Source organism: Gasterosteus aculeatus, chromosome 12 (assembly GCF_964276395.1).
Source record: "Gasterosteus aculeatus chromosome 12, fGasAcu3.hap1.1, whole genome shotgun sequence".
Classification (NCBI taxonomy): domain Eukaryota; kingdom Metazoa; phylum Chordata; class Actinopteri; order Perciformes; family Gasterosteidae; genus Gasterosteus; species Gasterosteus aculeatus.
The window spans coordinates 15,846,855-15,860,984 of NC_135700.1; the positions used below are offsets into that span (position 1 = coordinate 15,846,855).

A 14,130-nucleotide genomic window follows, 5' to 3' on the forward strand; every position below is an offset into this window, starting at 1 on the left:
ACAACATGCGCTGGCCTCAGTCAGGCGCGGGCAATAGGATGAGATTATTGTTCAACCATGACAATGATTAGCCATGACAACGCTGCTCATGTTTACACGACAACAGAGGAATGTCCCATTATGCAGTCAGTCTCTCTTTTGATCTCGCCATCATTTCATGGCTTCACTGCTTTGTGGTAGCATGAAAATACAAAGTGACACAATGCTGGCATGCACAACATCGGACTTTAATTAAAGGGGGTGTATTAATTTCTTTGTTTTATATTAAAGCTTTGATTGGCAGATTCAAACAGATTTTCAAATGTCTGTGATCATATTTTATGTCATTATGGGAGAACCTAAGAAGAAGAATTTATATCATCAACTTGAGTGGTTATTGTTACCATTGTTATTGTGTAATTGTTGTTGCTGTTATATCACTGCTAGATCTTACAGTCAAAACAGACGAGTATGGGAAAGTAAACCATTTTTCACCACAGTGGAGTTATTTTCTTGGAAGAAATTAAGAAGATATAAGATTATTTCCAAGGTGGAACCTGCACTATATTTTCCCCAATGGTCTATGAATTATTGGCAAGCGTGTCTGCAGACCACACCAATGGCCTCAACACTCCACCAACTGATGTTCTGCCACGTAGCTGGAGTGAAAACCAAGGCCTCTGCTTTAATGATATTGTAAACTTGCAAATTGGCTGTGGCTTGGTATCTTGCTGCTCCTTGTGCCAATTTTACTGACCTCAGACTGCTGCATTAGCTCGTATCTGACTGCAGTGGGTCATAATTCAACAATAGCATATGTCTGTATTAAGATCACACTACTACTGTGTAGACCAAAACCTACCAATAATCACAGCACTAAGAGTCTGTCATCATCATACATATATACATATGTGCTCACTACCAGAACGTCTTTAGTCATTGTATTCGGGGATATGTGTGTGTGTGTGTGTGTGTGTGTGTGTCCAGGGGCGGATGGCGGGCTACATGTATTCGCCTGTGGGTCACAGTAGGCCCATCTGTTGTAAACCAAACCGAATCATACACACAGCTAGACATATTCCCCTCCGAACCTGACCTCACCGTACCTCTCTCCTCCCTCCCCCTCTGAAACACACACACAACACGTATACACTATACAGGCTGCTCATGGTTGTCATAAGCCATCAGATGTGATCGTATGTGCATTGGATTTCCCCCCGGTAGTATTGTTGTACTCAGGAATGCGGTTTCCAAGGGCAAATGGGAGTATACAGTAAATGATTCCTACTTCAATTGAACAAACAGACTGAATGTAGGGAGTGTGGTCCTGGGTGAATGTGAGGAGCCAAGTTGGAAGGAATGAATGGGGAAACAACCAGGCCTCTGCAACTCCTACAGTCACCAACCAGACTTGAGTATAAGCGCCGGGAGGATCTGTCCATGGTGCTGAGAGGACTCAATAACAGTAGTCAGTAGCTCAGACTAAAATAAAGAAAACCGTTTCAGGCACACAAAACTATTATACGGCTCATTTTTAAATGAGTGACTATGATTAACTGAATAAAATGTTATTAAAGGCAGAAAAATCTCAGTCTTGATTTTGAGCAGTTTCCGGTTTTCGGCTTCTGTCACAGCTAGCCAAGTTTGCCTGTGATGTGATGGTATGAATATTATTGCTAAAATTCTAGTTGTGCTCTACAGTTCCCTTATTTAGTTAAAAACTGTTGCTTACTGTCCATATTCTTGTAGTGGTGTGACAGTATATTTTGGGGGGTTAATGAACTTCACCTGTGACCGTCATAAATTGAGGCCCTAATGACCTGACGGCCTATTTTGCTAAAAGAGCTGACTCATTCAAATCCACTTGCGATCCATTGTACACAGTACTATAGCTGGTAATTGGGAAATTAATGTTTCTATACATTTCTTCCCTTAAGATATTGGGTTAGAAGTTGCAGCCTTTAAATGAGTGATTGTAAAAGTTAAGACTGAAATAAATATAGCTACTTATTATATACGTGTGTATATATATAGCTGTGTTTTTGCCCATCTCTGCAGAAGGATACGAAAGAGTCCAACTATTGAGCTCATCCTCCTGAAATTGCCAGAATGGAGCATGGATGCATTGCACCAAGGTCTATTTCAGATGACATGTCTTCTGCGTTTTAAAACAACATTTTATCTTTGAGAACATATCTACACACACACACACACACACACACACACACACACACACACACACACACACACACACACACACACACACACACAGTAAACGAACAAGTTCATTGAGACAAAACAAGCATTTCAGTCTCGTCTATAAACTGGGGTTTATAGCTGCTAGGAGGCTGAAAGCAAAGGGATTGTGACACTAATCAGTAACCAGAGCATTAGGCCTGCAGTACTGAGGGGGAGCAGAAATAAACTACCTTAATGCACTTGTGAATGGGGGGGGGGGGGTAGTGAGAATACACCTATGCACTTTCTAATGCTGTGACTAAATGCTACTGTAGGTCAACAACTGTCTGTGACCTCTCAGTGAACAGCATTTACATTCCTTTATACAGTAGCAAAAGCAAAATCCTTTTAGTTTTCTGTTAAGTTCAGACAACTTCTTTTGAGGGAAGCGAGGGGGATTTAGAGCAGAGAGGAAGGGGGGAAGCAAGAAGAAATGAGGTATGTACGCTGTTTTCCGTCTGTGTTTATGCTCCATATCCTGAGATGGTAAAAAGTTATGAATATGCATAAAGCAAAGCACTGCACGCAGGTGACTCACTTGACTTGTATTACTGCTGTGTACAGCACCAGACAAATGTTTTCTCTCCTCCTCTTGGAAACAAGGGAGTGAGGCAGAGAAGAAGAAGAGTGGTCTCATGGGAAAGCTTGTCTTTTTTCCCCCCTCTGTGGATGAAAAAAAACAACACACTAATGATGCAGACTCACATGCAAAGAAGCATGAAACCATGGTATCTCATATACAAGCAGACACAGAGACATACTTCCAACCACACAAAGACAAGCCGCCTCACAAAACTGTATGCAAACACTTTTTCTTCCCAAAGTCTATTTCTGGGAAATATTTTGCCCTCCTTTCCAATTCATTTAGTTTGTTGTTGGCTAGCAGATATGCAGACTACAAACAGGCTGACACAAAAGCCGATGTGTTCTAAACGTAATTTGAATGTTACCAGTAACATTGTGGACAGTTTAATCTCGATTTCTAGACACAAACAAACAAGTTGTTCTCAAATTAGAAGTTATAAAATTGAGGCTTTTATCACTTATGTCATAATATTAACGGGATACTGTAGATAGGTCAGTACATTAATCATTTTGATATTTAAAAAGATAATTCCCACTATTATTAGTGGATCGTAGCATCGACGGACAAAGACAACAATGCAGAGAAGTCTGGATTAGATTTCAGCAGAAAGATTGCTCAATAAGGGAATGGCTGTGGAGTAGACGCGGCATCTCTCAAGGGAAAACCAGGAATCTAGTGTACAGTTAGAAACATCCCTAGAGAATAGACAGGAAAAGTTCCCATTGAAAGGTTAATATATAACATCCCATTTGTTCCGTTTTTGCTCCATACCTCTGATTTAGGTCTACAGTTTGAAGCTGAGTCATGCAGATAAAGCCGCTGACAAGTATACATACAGAAAATAAACAAAACTCTTCCTGTTTTGAATGAACGCTGTACACAAAGGTTTGGGGTTTGATTTGAGCATCTGTATGTAACAGATGCAGATGTCAAAAGGAATTGAGAATGACCGCAACATTCGCATTTTAGAAATAAAAAAATAAACTGTGTGTCATCATCAGTCAGAGTGGTATCATGTTGTATTCACAATATCTTTTAACATTATATTTCAAAAGCAACAAGGCTGACAATCATAATCATGAGACTATCATGTTTTGTTTTTTTAGAGAACATAGTTTTCAATTTTTAAAAAGATATTCTAAATAATAACATACATTTGGGATAAATGAGTGTCGTCTGACTTAAATTAAATAAAGAGTAAAATGAGAGCAGGGATAAAATAAGTTGATAATGCATTGTTTGGTGTAGCACAATATGATGGGACACGATGAGAAAACAGTGTTGAGAGGTTGGCTGAAGGGAGGGGAACAACCCCCCCCCCTCCCCAAAAGAACAGGAGGTGGTACAAAGGGGATTTAGGGAGAGTGTTATGGAGGAAGGGTGAGGGAAGACGAGGGAGGTGAGCGGGGTCAGACGGTGGGAGGAAACTAATGTCTTTATTTCCTGGTGAGGTGGGACCTTGCATTTACCCCTGAGGTCAGTGGTCATGGACAGGGTCACTGGGGGTATCTCCACACCGAGGAAGAGAGAGAAATATATATATATAACCAAAAGAAATGGAGAGAGCAAGAGGCAGCGTAATGGCAGGAGAAGGAAAGAGAGAAGAGGAAGACCTAGTTTTAGTCAGGAGGGGAATGTGCAAGGTGGAAAGGTTGAGACAGGTTGAAGAGGTGAGAGTACTCAAGGGAGTGAGGAGGGACACATACACCCACACACAAATTGAAGCAAAATAATTCTTGTAGATAAAGGACTAGAATTTAAGATGTACTGTATGTGTTGCATGTTTGTGTTCCATATTTCCACACTAGTTTGTATGCGTGTTTGCTTCCTGTATGCGTTTGAAGTGCATCTGTTTTCGTGTGAATGTGTACTTTCCGTCTCTCTCGGGGCCCCGGCAATGCGTCTGACAGATAAATACAAACCGATGCGATGTATGACTGTATGACTCAAGAGTATTGTTAGCAGTTATCCTCTTCAACCGCTTGACTTACTGCGTTTTATTGATGTAAATCAAATTTGTCAAGACTCAACCAGTCTCTGTGGCTTACTGGCTTTTATGCCAACATGTAACGGCAATCACATGAATTATCTTTGACAAACATGATAAGATCGTCTATAAAATCTGTTTATTGCTCCTCGAGGGTATTCTTTCTGCATTTACTCCTATTCAACTACTCGGCCTGGTGCTTTTTATAAATCCGCTTACACTATTTAGTAACATCAATTAATGTATTAAACCTCACATGTTATTGCTTTCTTTTAGCATTGTTGCTTGATGTCTATTAGTGGAGGAAGTGCTGGTGTGTGTGTGTGTGTGTGTGTGTGTGTATTCCACTGGACCCTCTTGTTTCCGCCACTTTTGAAGCAAGCTGTGGTATCTTCCAGTTTATTAAGGACAGCTTATGAAGACCTGCACGATGCGCATAGGTGTGACAACACACGTAAACAAATAGGAACTTACACACTTACAGCCTAATGACATATAAAACTCGTAAGGTCAGCAGTTTCTCATGAAAGGCTTTGCGTTGCACCGAACAACCGCATATCACAACCGGTGGTGAGCAAGAAATATGGGTAAAAGTAAACAACCTCTTTTTAACACCTCACCAAATACAGCCGTAACACTTGGCTTCTGATACCGACACAACAAGACACGTTGATTCAATTAACACCAGCCACAGAACAAGCATACTTATTTTACGTAACAAATTAATCAACAATCCAATGCAAGATCTGACTCTACTCAACTTCTTATGAATTATTAAAGATGGTTAATTCATGCACGTCTTCTTTACAGTTTAACTCGTATTTCTTCCGTCTCCTCACAGGATTTCAGACGGTTCAGCATTTGACAAGTGGACGACAGAATGTGACCCAGGGTGCTAAAAATAACTTCTCACAGCCTCAGTTCACTTTTAGAACCGCTATTGCTGTCCAGATCTAGATATTTCTGTCTTACCTCTGGATGACTGTAATGCAGCATGTTAAAAATATCCCTTAACCTTTTTCCACCGACCGACAACGGCAACGTGTCAATAAACACAGCCTTCCCATTCATTAGAACGCTGAATGTGCCATTATTAACTCATGTTCCTAAAAAGCGTTAAACATCATAGCTCTGCCAACGTGAAAACTTGTAAAGCTTCAGTTCCCCTAAAAGCAATAATTGACTGTATTCAATGTCTTCTCATTTGAGCTATTAAACAACTTAAACACTATGTAATTTAATCACAACATATTGGGGATCCCTCTCTCGGAAAGGTTATTTTGCCAAAGCTACTGACAGTCTATACTTGGTACCCATTTGCAGAGGGTTTGAATGGGCACCGCGTTCAGGTCTAGTTGTACGGAGTTTCTTCTTTGCCGTTACAATGTCATCTGTGTGGCTGATTGGCTCAGCAGGCTGCGGCCTCAGGTTTTCCCTTTGACCCATGTCTCCGTCTTGTTCTGGAGTTATTCATGTACCTCGTCTCAGTATGGGACATCTGTATGACAGAACGTGATTCAGTCAGCTATTAATATCAATAACCTTTCTACTTAGCCTGCCACAAGGATTAGCAACTCTTCCTGCTTTTCCACTAGACTCACACACACACACACACGGGAAGTGCTTAGAATGCAAAGGGTGCCGCACCTGAAAATGACCAGTCAAACATATGACAAAAAAACACTGATTTAAATTCTGTTTCTTTGTTCAAACCTAAAAAAAGCTAAAAGTGCAAAAAAAAAAAAAGTGAATAACAAGTTTAAATTCTCTGCATGCAAAAAAAACAGCTAGAAAGAGAGAGAACTGTTCAACACCTGCTCTCACATCTCCCGCAAACTCTGGTTCATTTTACACTCAAGATGAGATGAATACACAAACAACTCTGCTCAGCATCTGCAAAATAGTGTTAAGAAGTCCATATGTTTCACTTTAGAGAAGACTTTGAATTTGAGTGTTTGACTGCGGACACTGGATATATTATACATACATACATATTCTATATGTGGACATACTGTATAATAATCAGTAAACTTATAAATGTGCAAAATCTCAAATACTGATAGATCACAATGGAATCTCCATTGCACTGTGTTTTAATTATCGTTATATTAGTTTATATTTGGAGATCATCTTTATTTCTTGAAAGGCAACAGTCTCTAACAGTAACATTATGACGAGACATTATATCACGATTCAATGACGATTCAAGTTAACATTGTCATTTGGTCTTGTTAACCTCTTGCCCGTTCTACCCATTTGTCTTGTGATCTGTAGTTAAAATGTAAGTTGATACCCGGTGGTATGATGTGGTTCTAATGAAATTACCACTCTAGGCAAACAATGTTGATCAAAGTGGAAAGACCTCAGCGACCATCAGTGTCCTTGGTTTAACTCGTGCACACACAGTCTCATGAGGTCCAGCAAACCTCTGACAAACACTTTTGTCCCGGTCACCAAGAGACATTAACAAGTAGGTCTGATTGAATTAAGGCAGTCGTGTCTTCTTAACGGAACGAAAGTATCACTTTATTTATATTTACTGGCGTTAATAATAGCCTGCTTGGGGGCAACTAGATACCGTGAAATAAGGTGACAAACAGACCCTTGAGCTATAAGTAGAAGGAGAGGAAACTATGATCATCTAGCCGAGGGAGAGAAGAGGGGAAAATCCTGACTGCAACTCTGAGGGTCAATAACAAAATGGTGGTGCTGAGTGCAATATTTTGATATGATGTTATATGCAAACTGAGGTTGCTGAAAGTCACAGTAATGTATCCAAAGGAAACGGAATAGAGAAAAACAGAAAAATGAATTCAAGCCTCCTAGCATGGGAAAATATGTTAAGTCTTGTCAGTGGTTCCACGTCACCCTAAAATGCTGCAGTAGAAAAGATATGAACATTGTGTTACTGCTTGTGGACAGTTTGAGAGTCCAAAGCTCTCTTTACTGGGCTGTCCTTAAATGCCAACACTGACATTTGAAAGTCAAATGATATCATAATCAAACTTGAGGGCCCAGATTAAACACATACTTAATCCTCTAACTTCATTTACGGTTGAATTTGAGAAGATATTAGAAGTTGAGTGTTAATTTGATGATTTCCGTTCGGGCCCGAAGTAGCTCTGCAAGATATTCTCTGACAGACGGGTGGTAAGAGTTCATCACAGTAGCGTGTGATTATTCCTCTCAAGCAGACTGACCGTTCACACTGGGCCAAAATGACACACATTTGGTAAAAACATAAAAGCAACTTCAGAACTGTATCAACTGCTTTCTCTCTCTCTCTCTCTCTCTCTTATTCCATCCCATTAGCACCGGCCAGCCCGTGACTTGTGACCTGTGCACTTCATGCCTGCATTAGCCACATCTTGCTCCCCTGCTCTGATGCTGAGGAGGCAAATGTCAGCTCTGCTGGAAGTTCTTGGACACCACTGGCAAAGAAGACTTTTTTTTTTCATAATGGGTTCCTGGTAAGCCAGTATGTAAAGTTCTGTTGAGGCACAATCCTGACTCACGCAGTCTTCATATAGAGTGCATTGCGTATTCAGGTTTTTTAAAGCATATTCTTGTCAGAATCAGGCTGTGAATGTCATTTTAACGCTGTGTAAAAATGAGCTATCAACAGAATTATGCTGTTATGAGTTAAGAACATATATATGAGGCTTGAGAGTTGAAAGCACTGTGAAGGACCTGGCTAGAGGGCAAAACGGTCTTCAATAAAAGTAACTTTGGAATGTGATGTCTTAATAATCATTGTTTATAAATCAAGAAATCAAGACAAAATTCAGTTCTATGCTTTTGTCAAAAAAAAGACAAACACGAGTAAGTATCTCGTTGCATTAATTCAATAACTAACACCAAGCAATGTCCAATCTATATTTAGCAATCCCATGAATACGGTGCTGAGGGGGAAAACACGCTGTCCTCCTGCTAATGAAGCTTTCAGCCCGGCGCTACAACTACGCAAAGACAGCTGGCAGGGGAGGGGCAAGAACTACACGCCATGAAATAAGAGGGGGTAAAAATTGATTAGCAATTTTCATTTGCGCTAAGCTAAACAAAAGAAGGCTGCTGCCCTACTCTGCATATCATCATGGGGCGGGAGAGGAGGGGGCTGGGTGGTGTTGATGGTGTAAGGGTGGGATATGGGAAGCGATCTTGCAAAGCCCAAGGCATCTATTGTTTAGTTAGAGAGGACGTGGATGTGGGAAGGAGAGGGACTCGGGACGGGGAGGCAAGAAGAGGATGTGGAGGCAGTGACAAGACGGGGGGCCAGAGGGATGTGGAAGAAAGGAAAGTGATGGTAGGACAAGGAGGAAGGTGGGGGGGAGGTTGTTGTGGGATGAAAGAGGGGAAAAGAGAGAGGTGGGAGGATTGGAACAGGAACAAGGCCTTGTTCCTGTTCCAATCCTAGGGGGGAAAAAAAGACTTAGAGATGGGAGTGATGGGAGTCAAGCAGGGCTGCGTTACGCTGATGGGGTTTAAGGGGGGAAAGAGAAGAGATGGGGCAAAGGGATTTCGGAAGTGACCAGTCGAGACCAAAAGTAAGAGGGGAAAAGAAAAAGGCAACTCATTTTGTGGATGGATGTGGTGGATTTCATGAATCAATTTGAGAACACAATATTGTCCCAAACGTAAATATTTAAATGAAATCTGTGGTTGTAAGTTTTGTGATTTTACTGTGAAAGTGTGGGAGGGCAGAGGACATGATGCGAGAGAAGATTGTGGTTTCCAAGAGCTTGTCTCAAATTGTGAAAATTAAGTCCGGACCCTCAACTCTTTGAAAAAGAAGATCAAATGTTTATGGAGGGTGAAAAAGAAAAAAAAAACACGTCAGACATCAGTTTTAAGTTATCAAACCCCTGAATACAGACACTCTGACCACAGAGGAATTTGCCAACACTGAGAAAAAAAACTGCAGTACGTGTGCAGTACTGTGGCCAAGCATGTTGTTGCATGGGCAGATTTCTTGAAGGTTTTTTTGGCATGACAAAGGTGCGGGATGGTTTATTAACCGTGACACTAATGCACCTCTGTGTGTATTTGTCTGTTATGTACTTTCAGAAGGTTGGCATTTATTTTTAGTGACTTAAACATGCACACACACCCACACGCACGCACGCACGCACGCACAAACACACCCTCACATACTCACACAGCAAAATGAATTCAAATAAGGCAGGAAAAACAGCAGCTGGTAAGTGAGTGAGAGGGGGAAGAATCAACAACTTTTAACCAAAACACAGTACACAACTTTAAATTTAATTTTCTGCAACATTAAGCACAATAATGACTAGCTTTATAAAAACCCATAACTAATGGCTTCCAATGAGCTAATCTATAGGCATTGATCTGCTCAGTATCACGCAGACGTGCAGTGGGATGCTTATAAACGAAGGAGGGGAGACACTGAAGGGGAAGAGGAGTGAGGAGAGCTATAAGGAGAACGGGGAGAGCGGAGGAGGCGAGAGGAGGAGAAACCATGAGACAAGTGCTGAGAAAAGAAGAAGATACAAATGAGAGGCAGGAGAGGAGAAAAGGAAAAGAGAGAAGGCAAGAAGGCCGAAGGAGAAATCTTGCTGGGGAAGTTGTTAATAACACATCGTTGTCTCAATAAGTATAGTTATTCACTACATGTAAACAACAACACTTTTGTGAAAGACTTGATGCTGAATCACATGTCCATCAAATGGAAAGAGATCTTCAGCATCACAATAATGACTATTTGTCAAAGAAAGTGGACCTCAACCAATTGTGTACATTAACAATATATTGCATTGCATTACGTTGTTTAGTGTTCATTCTTGACAAACTATTCTGAGGTTGTAAACACATTTTAAAAAATGCTTTTTGACTTTGCAAAGAGCTTTCAAAAGCACAATGCTTTACAAATCATTGGGATATTCAGTTAAGATTATAATGACTAATATATTGCACTAATCCTGTAATAACAGCAGGATCTTTGTGTGTAGTAAGCAGAAAGGCACCAACAAGAGCAGGAGCGCTTTAGTTAAAACATCTCACAATAAAATCATTATAGTTTTTTAAAGGTTATTAGGGCAATTAGCTATCTAGTGGTATTCTACAATGCTAATCCTACACTTGACAGCTTTTTAGAGGCTGACTAAGAACTAAAGGTGGTGGCATGTGAGGAGGAGGAGGATGAAGTGAAATGAAACAATCCTCTGCTGAGAACGCACAGAAGCTTAAATCCGGAGAGGGCTGCTTGTGTTAATCCCCTTGGATTAAGTTTCTAAATACTCCTATTCAAGCCAATTAATTCATGCATATATCTGTCTCCAGCGCTTTTCATGTCGTTTAAGATGATGGAGGGCGACTTCCTGGGAAATCAGGAGAAGCGTGGATATGTATCTACATTAATTCAAACCGGGCTCTCTCTTCAGGAACATGCGGCTGCATACATCCTGAAGCGGCACGCACACGCACACGCACACACACACACACACACACACACACACACACACACACACACACACACTGCACTATGGAGGTATACATTAAGAGTTTAATGGGGATCGACTCCAAAGTTTGACTGACGCATTCTGACAGCTGAATACCAATCATGAGATCAACTTCTGACTAAATCTACAGGATCTCACTGGGGCCTCTGGCTGAGAGAAGCATAAAAGGGATTAGCAGTAAATACGGAAGGCTTATAGAGAACAGTAAGACACCAGACCGGGCAGACACGACAACTTTAGAGAAGGTTGATGAGAAGAAGGAATGATGATGCTCAGGGTGGGAAGAAGGATCTGGAATGACAGTGGACAAGTAGGTTGACCTAAAATCATTATGCAAATTATTTGGGTTTGAGTTATTCCCATTAAGATAGTGAACCGAGCCGTAGGCAGAGAGAATGAAAAACATAGAAGGAAAAACCAACTTAAGCACAATGATATCTCCTTGATCCATTTTATATTAAATCATTTCCTGTTTGCAGTGATGTCACCAATGGTGTGTGGCGCTAATTACATAATCGGGGCCTTAGGTAGACTTCAGCCTGAAGTGTTTGAGAAGCCTCAAGTCTCTTGTTACCAATTTGTGTGATTGTGTGTGTGTGTGTGTACACACAGGCAGTTAGCAGCCACTGCATCGAGTATTAATAGGATCTCACATCATCCAGAAAGACTTCCAGATAGAAGTTCCCATTAGGCAGCGTCTACGATTAGATTACATCCTCCAGATGATATCAAAGGCTTGAGGGTAATACTATGAAGTAATCTGGTTGTTAAAAAGTAAAATAACCTAAAATTTGCAGAAAAAGGTGAAAAAGATCTGCCAAACATTTGAAACTAAATTATGTTTCACATATAGACTAAACAACCTTAAAATGGGTGACCCGCAGCACTAACAAAAAGAGGAACAAATCTCAAACTGTGTCGTTTCTAACACTTATAGCCCGAACGAAGACAGTTCTATAGCCAAATAGACAAGTACAAACAGAAGAAGATATGTCATTAAATTCCAAATGACAGGATGGCTGGTGGGAACAGCTGTGATTTTGTAAATTTACTGTGTACTGTTTACACATCATAACAGAGTTGTTGCAAGTACAGAACATGAGGATTATTTTAAAGAAAGGCCTCAGTTGGCCCCTGGGCTGTGATCATACTTAACCACAGGATGCTAAACTTAATCAAAGACAAATAATTCAGCACTAACAATAATAATATAACAGCTGCGTTTTTACAACGGCAAATTTCAAGTCTGTTTTTTGTTACCATCTTGTAACACACTTTGACAACAAAAATATTTAACACGATTGAGTAACTAAGTAGTACAATTTGTCACTAGTAGATCTAAAAATATTTATAATAGATGTATTAAAGGGAAAGAATAAAACATAATTTTGATGTGTATTCCTACTCATACTATACACGCTTGAAAACAAGCGGCTATAATTAGCCAGTATTGGCCAGTATTGCAACATATTTTCCATCTTGGCTATTTAACCTAAAAAGAAACATGTATGTTATTTCTGATTTTCTTACCTGCTATTCTTCACAGTCAGGTAACTGCTGTGAAGTGTGCTCAGTCTTCAAAAACAGCAATACTGTTAGACAAAAAAAATACTTCAGTTGGTACTGAAACAAGTGAAAGAATAGTATGTTGCAGAGTACAAGACTGACCATCATAACTTTGATTGGATTGATAAGATTGTTGATTTAAACAAGAAAACCCAGCTGAAGGGAAAACATAACATTTCATTTCTTAAACTTTTCATATCTCTGACACATGTCCGAGGTTCTGTCTCGCCTCATCTTCTCTCTGTCAGCGTCACTCTGACTCTTATTTACTCTGACCTCACATCAGTCCCTCTGATTGGTTGACCCAACTTGTGCACTAACCAGTGACATGCTCTAGTTATTGAGCGGCTGACCTCAATTGGTTGGCTGGAATGGCCTAAAACACATTGCACCACACACACCGCATGGACATGCACACCCAAACATTTGCACACCATGCTCACACACTCACAATCTCACTACGTACTGCACACTTACATGCTCACCCTGGGGACAGTTTCTAAAGTCTAAATATATATGTGTACTGTGGACAACATCCACTCTGCGCGGTTACTCCTCTCAGTTCATTGATGCTGAGAGCAATAGTTGGATATGGAGCATGCTGAAAAATATAATTGTATTTACATCATGTAATAATATGCAACCAAAATTAATGAATTAATATTTATTTAGATATACCGCATTTAAAGGTTTGTCAGACCAAACATAGCAGCTGTATATATACAGTATAAAGCGAAATCTATGTAATCTCGGAGTGATGATGATGATGATGATTCAGTTCACATGAATCCTTTGATATGGTTTTCACAACTGGGCTGCAAGACAGAAATGCTATACATCCTGCGGTATGCTATCCATGCACTTAGTATGCTTTAATTTCATATCTAAAGATATCCCAGAGAGTATGATCTCTGGATCAAACACTGTTGATGATACGGGACATGTGATATCCACATTGCTTCATAAATCATGACCCATCCAGGGCATTTTTAGATCACAGTCCGATTTGAAGCTACCTAGGATTTTGAATACTTTTCGACTAGTATAAGTCAACTACATCATGATCGAAACCGCTAGTCACTTAATGCAATAAATTGGCACAGATCTTCAATAACGGGACCCATCTCTATCGCGACATTGGAAACATGAGTGACATGTTGGCTCATTATATTTTCATGAGGGTAACCCAACTGGGCTCCATGGCAAGCTGTGGGGCTGGTGGCCTATCATAAGATACAAATAGTTCAATGGGACCCACCGCTTGGTCCTGATCGAGAGACATCACAGGGTTT

The 14,130-nt window shown here is 40.4% G+C and overlaps 1 long non-coding RNA gene across 1 annotated transcript; it reads right to left on the reverse strand.

Annotated features, from left to right (window-relative positions):
- Positions 1–2,754: 2,754 nt before the first annotated feature.
- On the reverse strand, positions 2,755–13,087 carry LOC144385302 (uncharacterized). The gene is made up of 3 exons (XR_013451527.1): positions 12,941–13,087; positions 12,803–12,864; positions 2,755–2,880 (listed from the first exon to the last, which is right to left on the reverse strand). It is a non-coding gene; the product is annotated as an uncharacterized LOC144385302 (long non-coding RNA).
- Between the last annotated feature and the right edge of the window lie 1,043 nt (positions 13,088–14,130).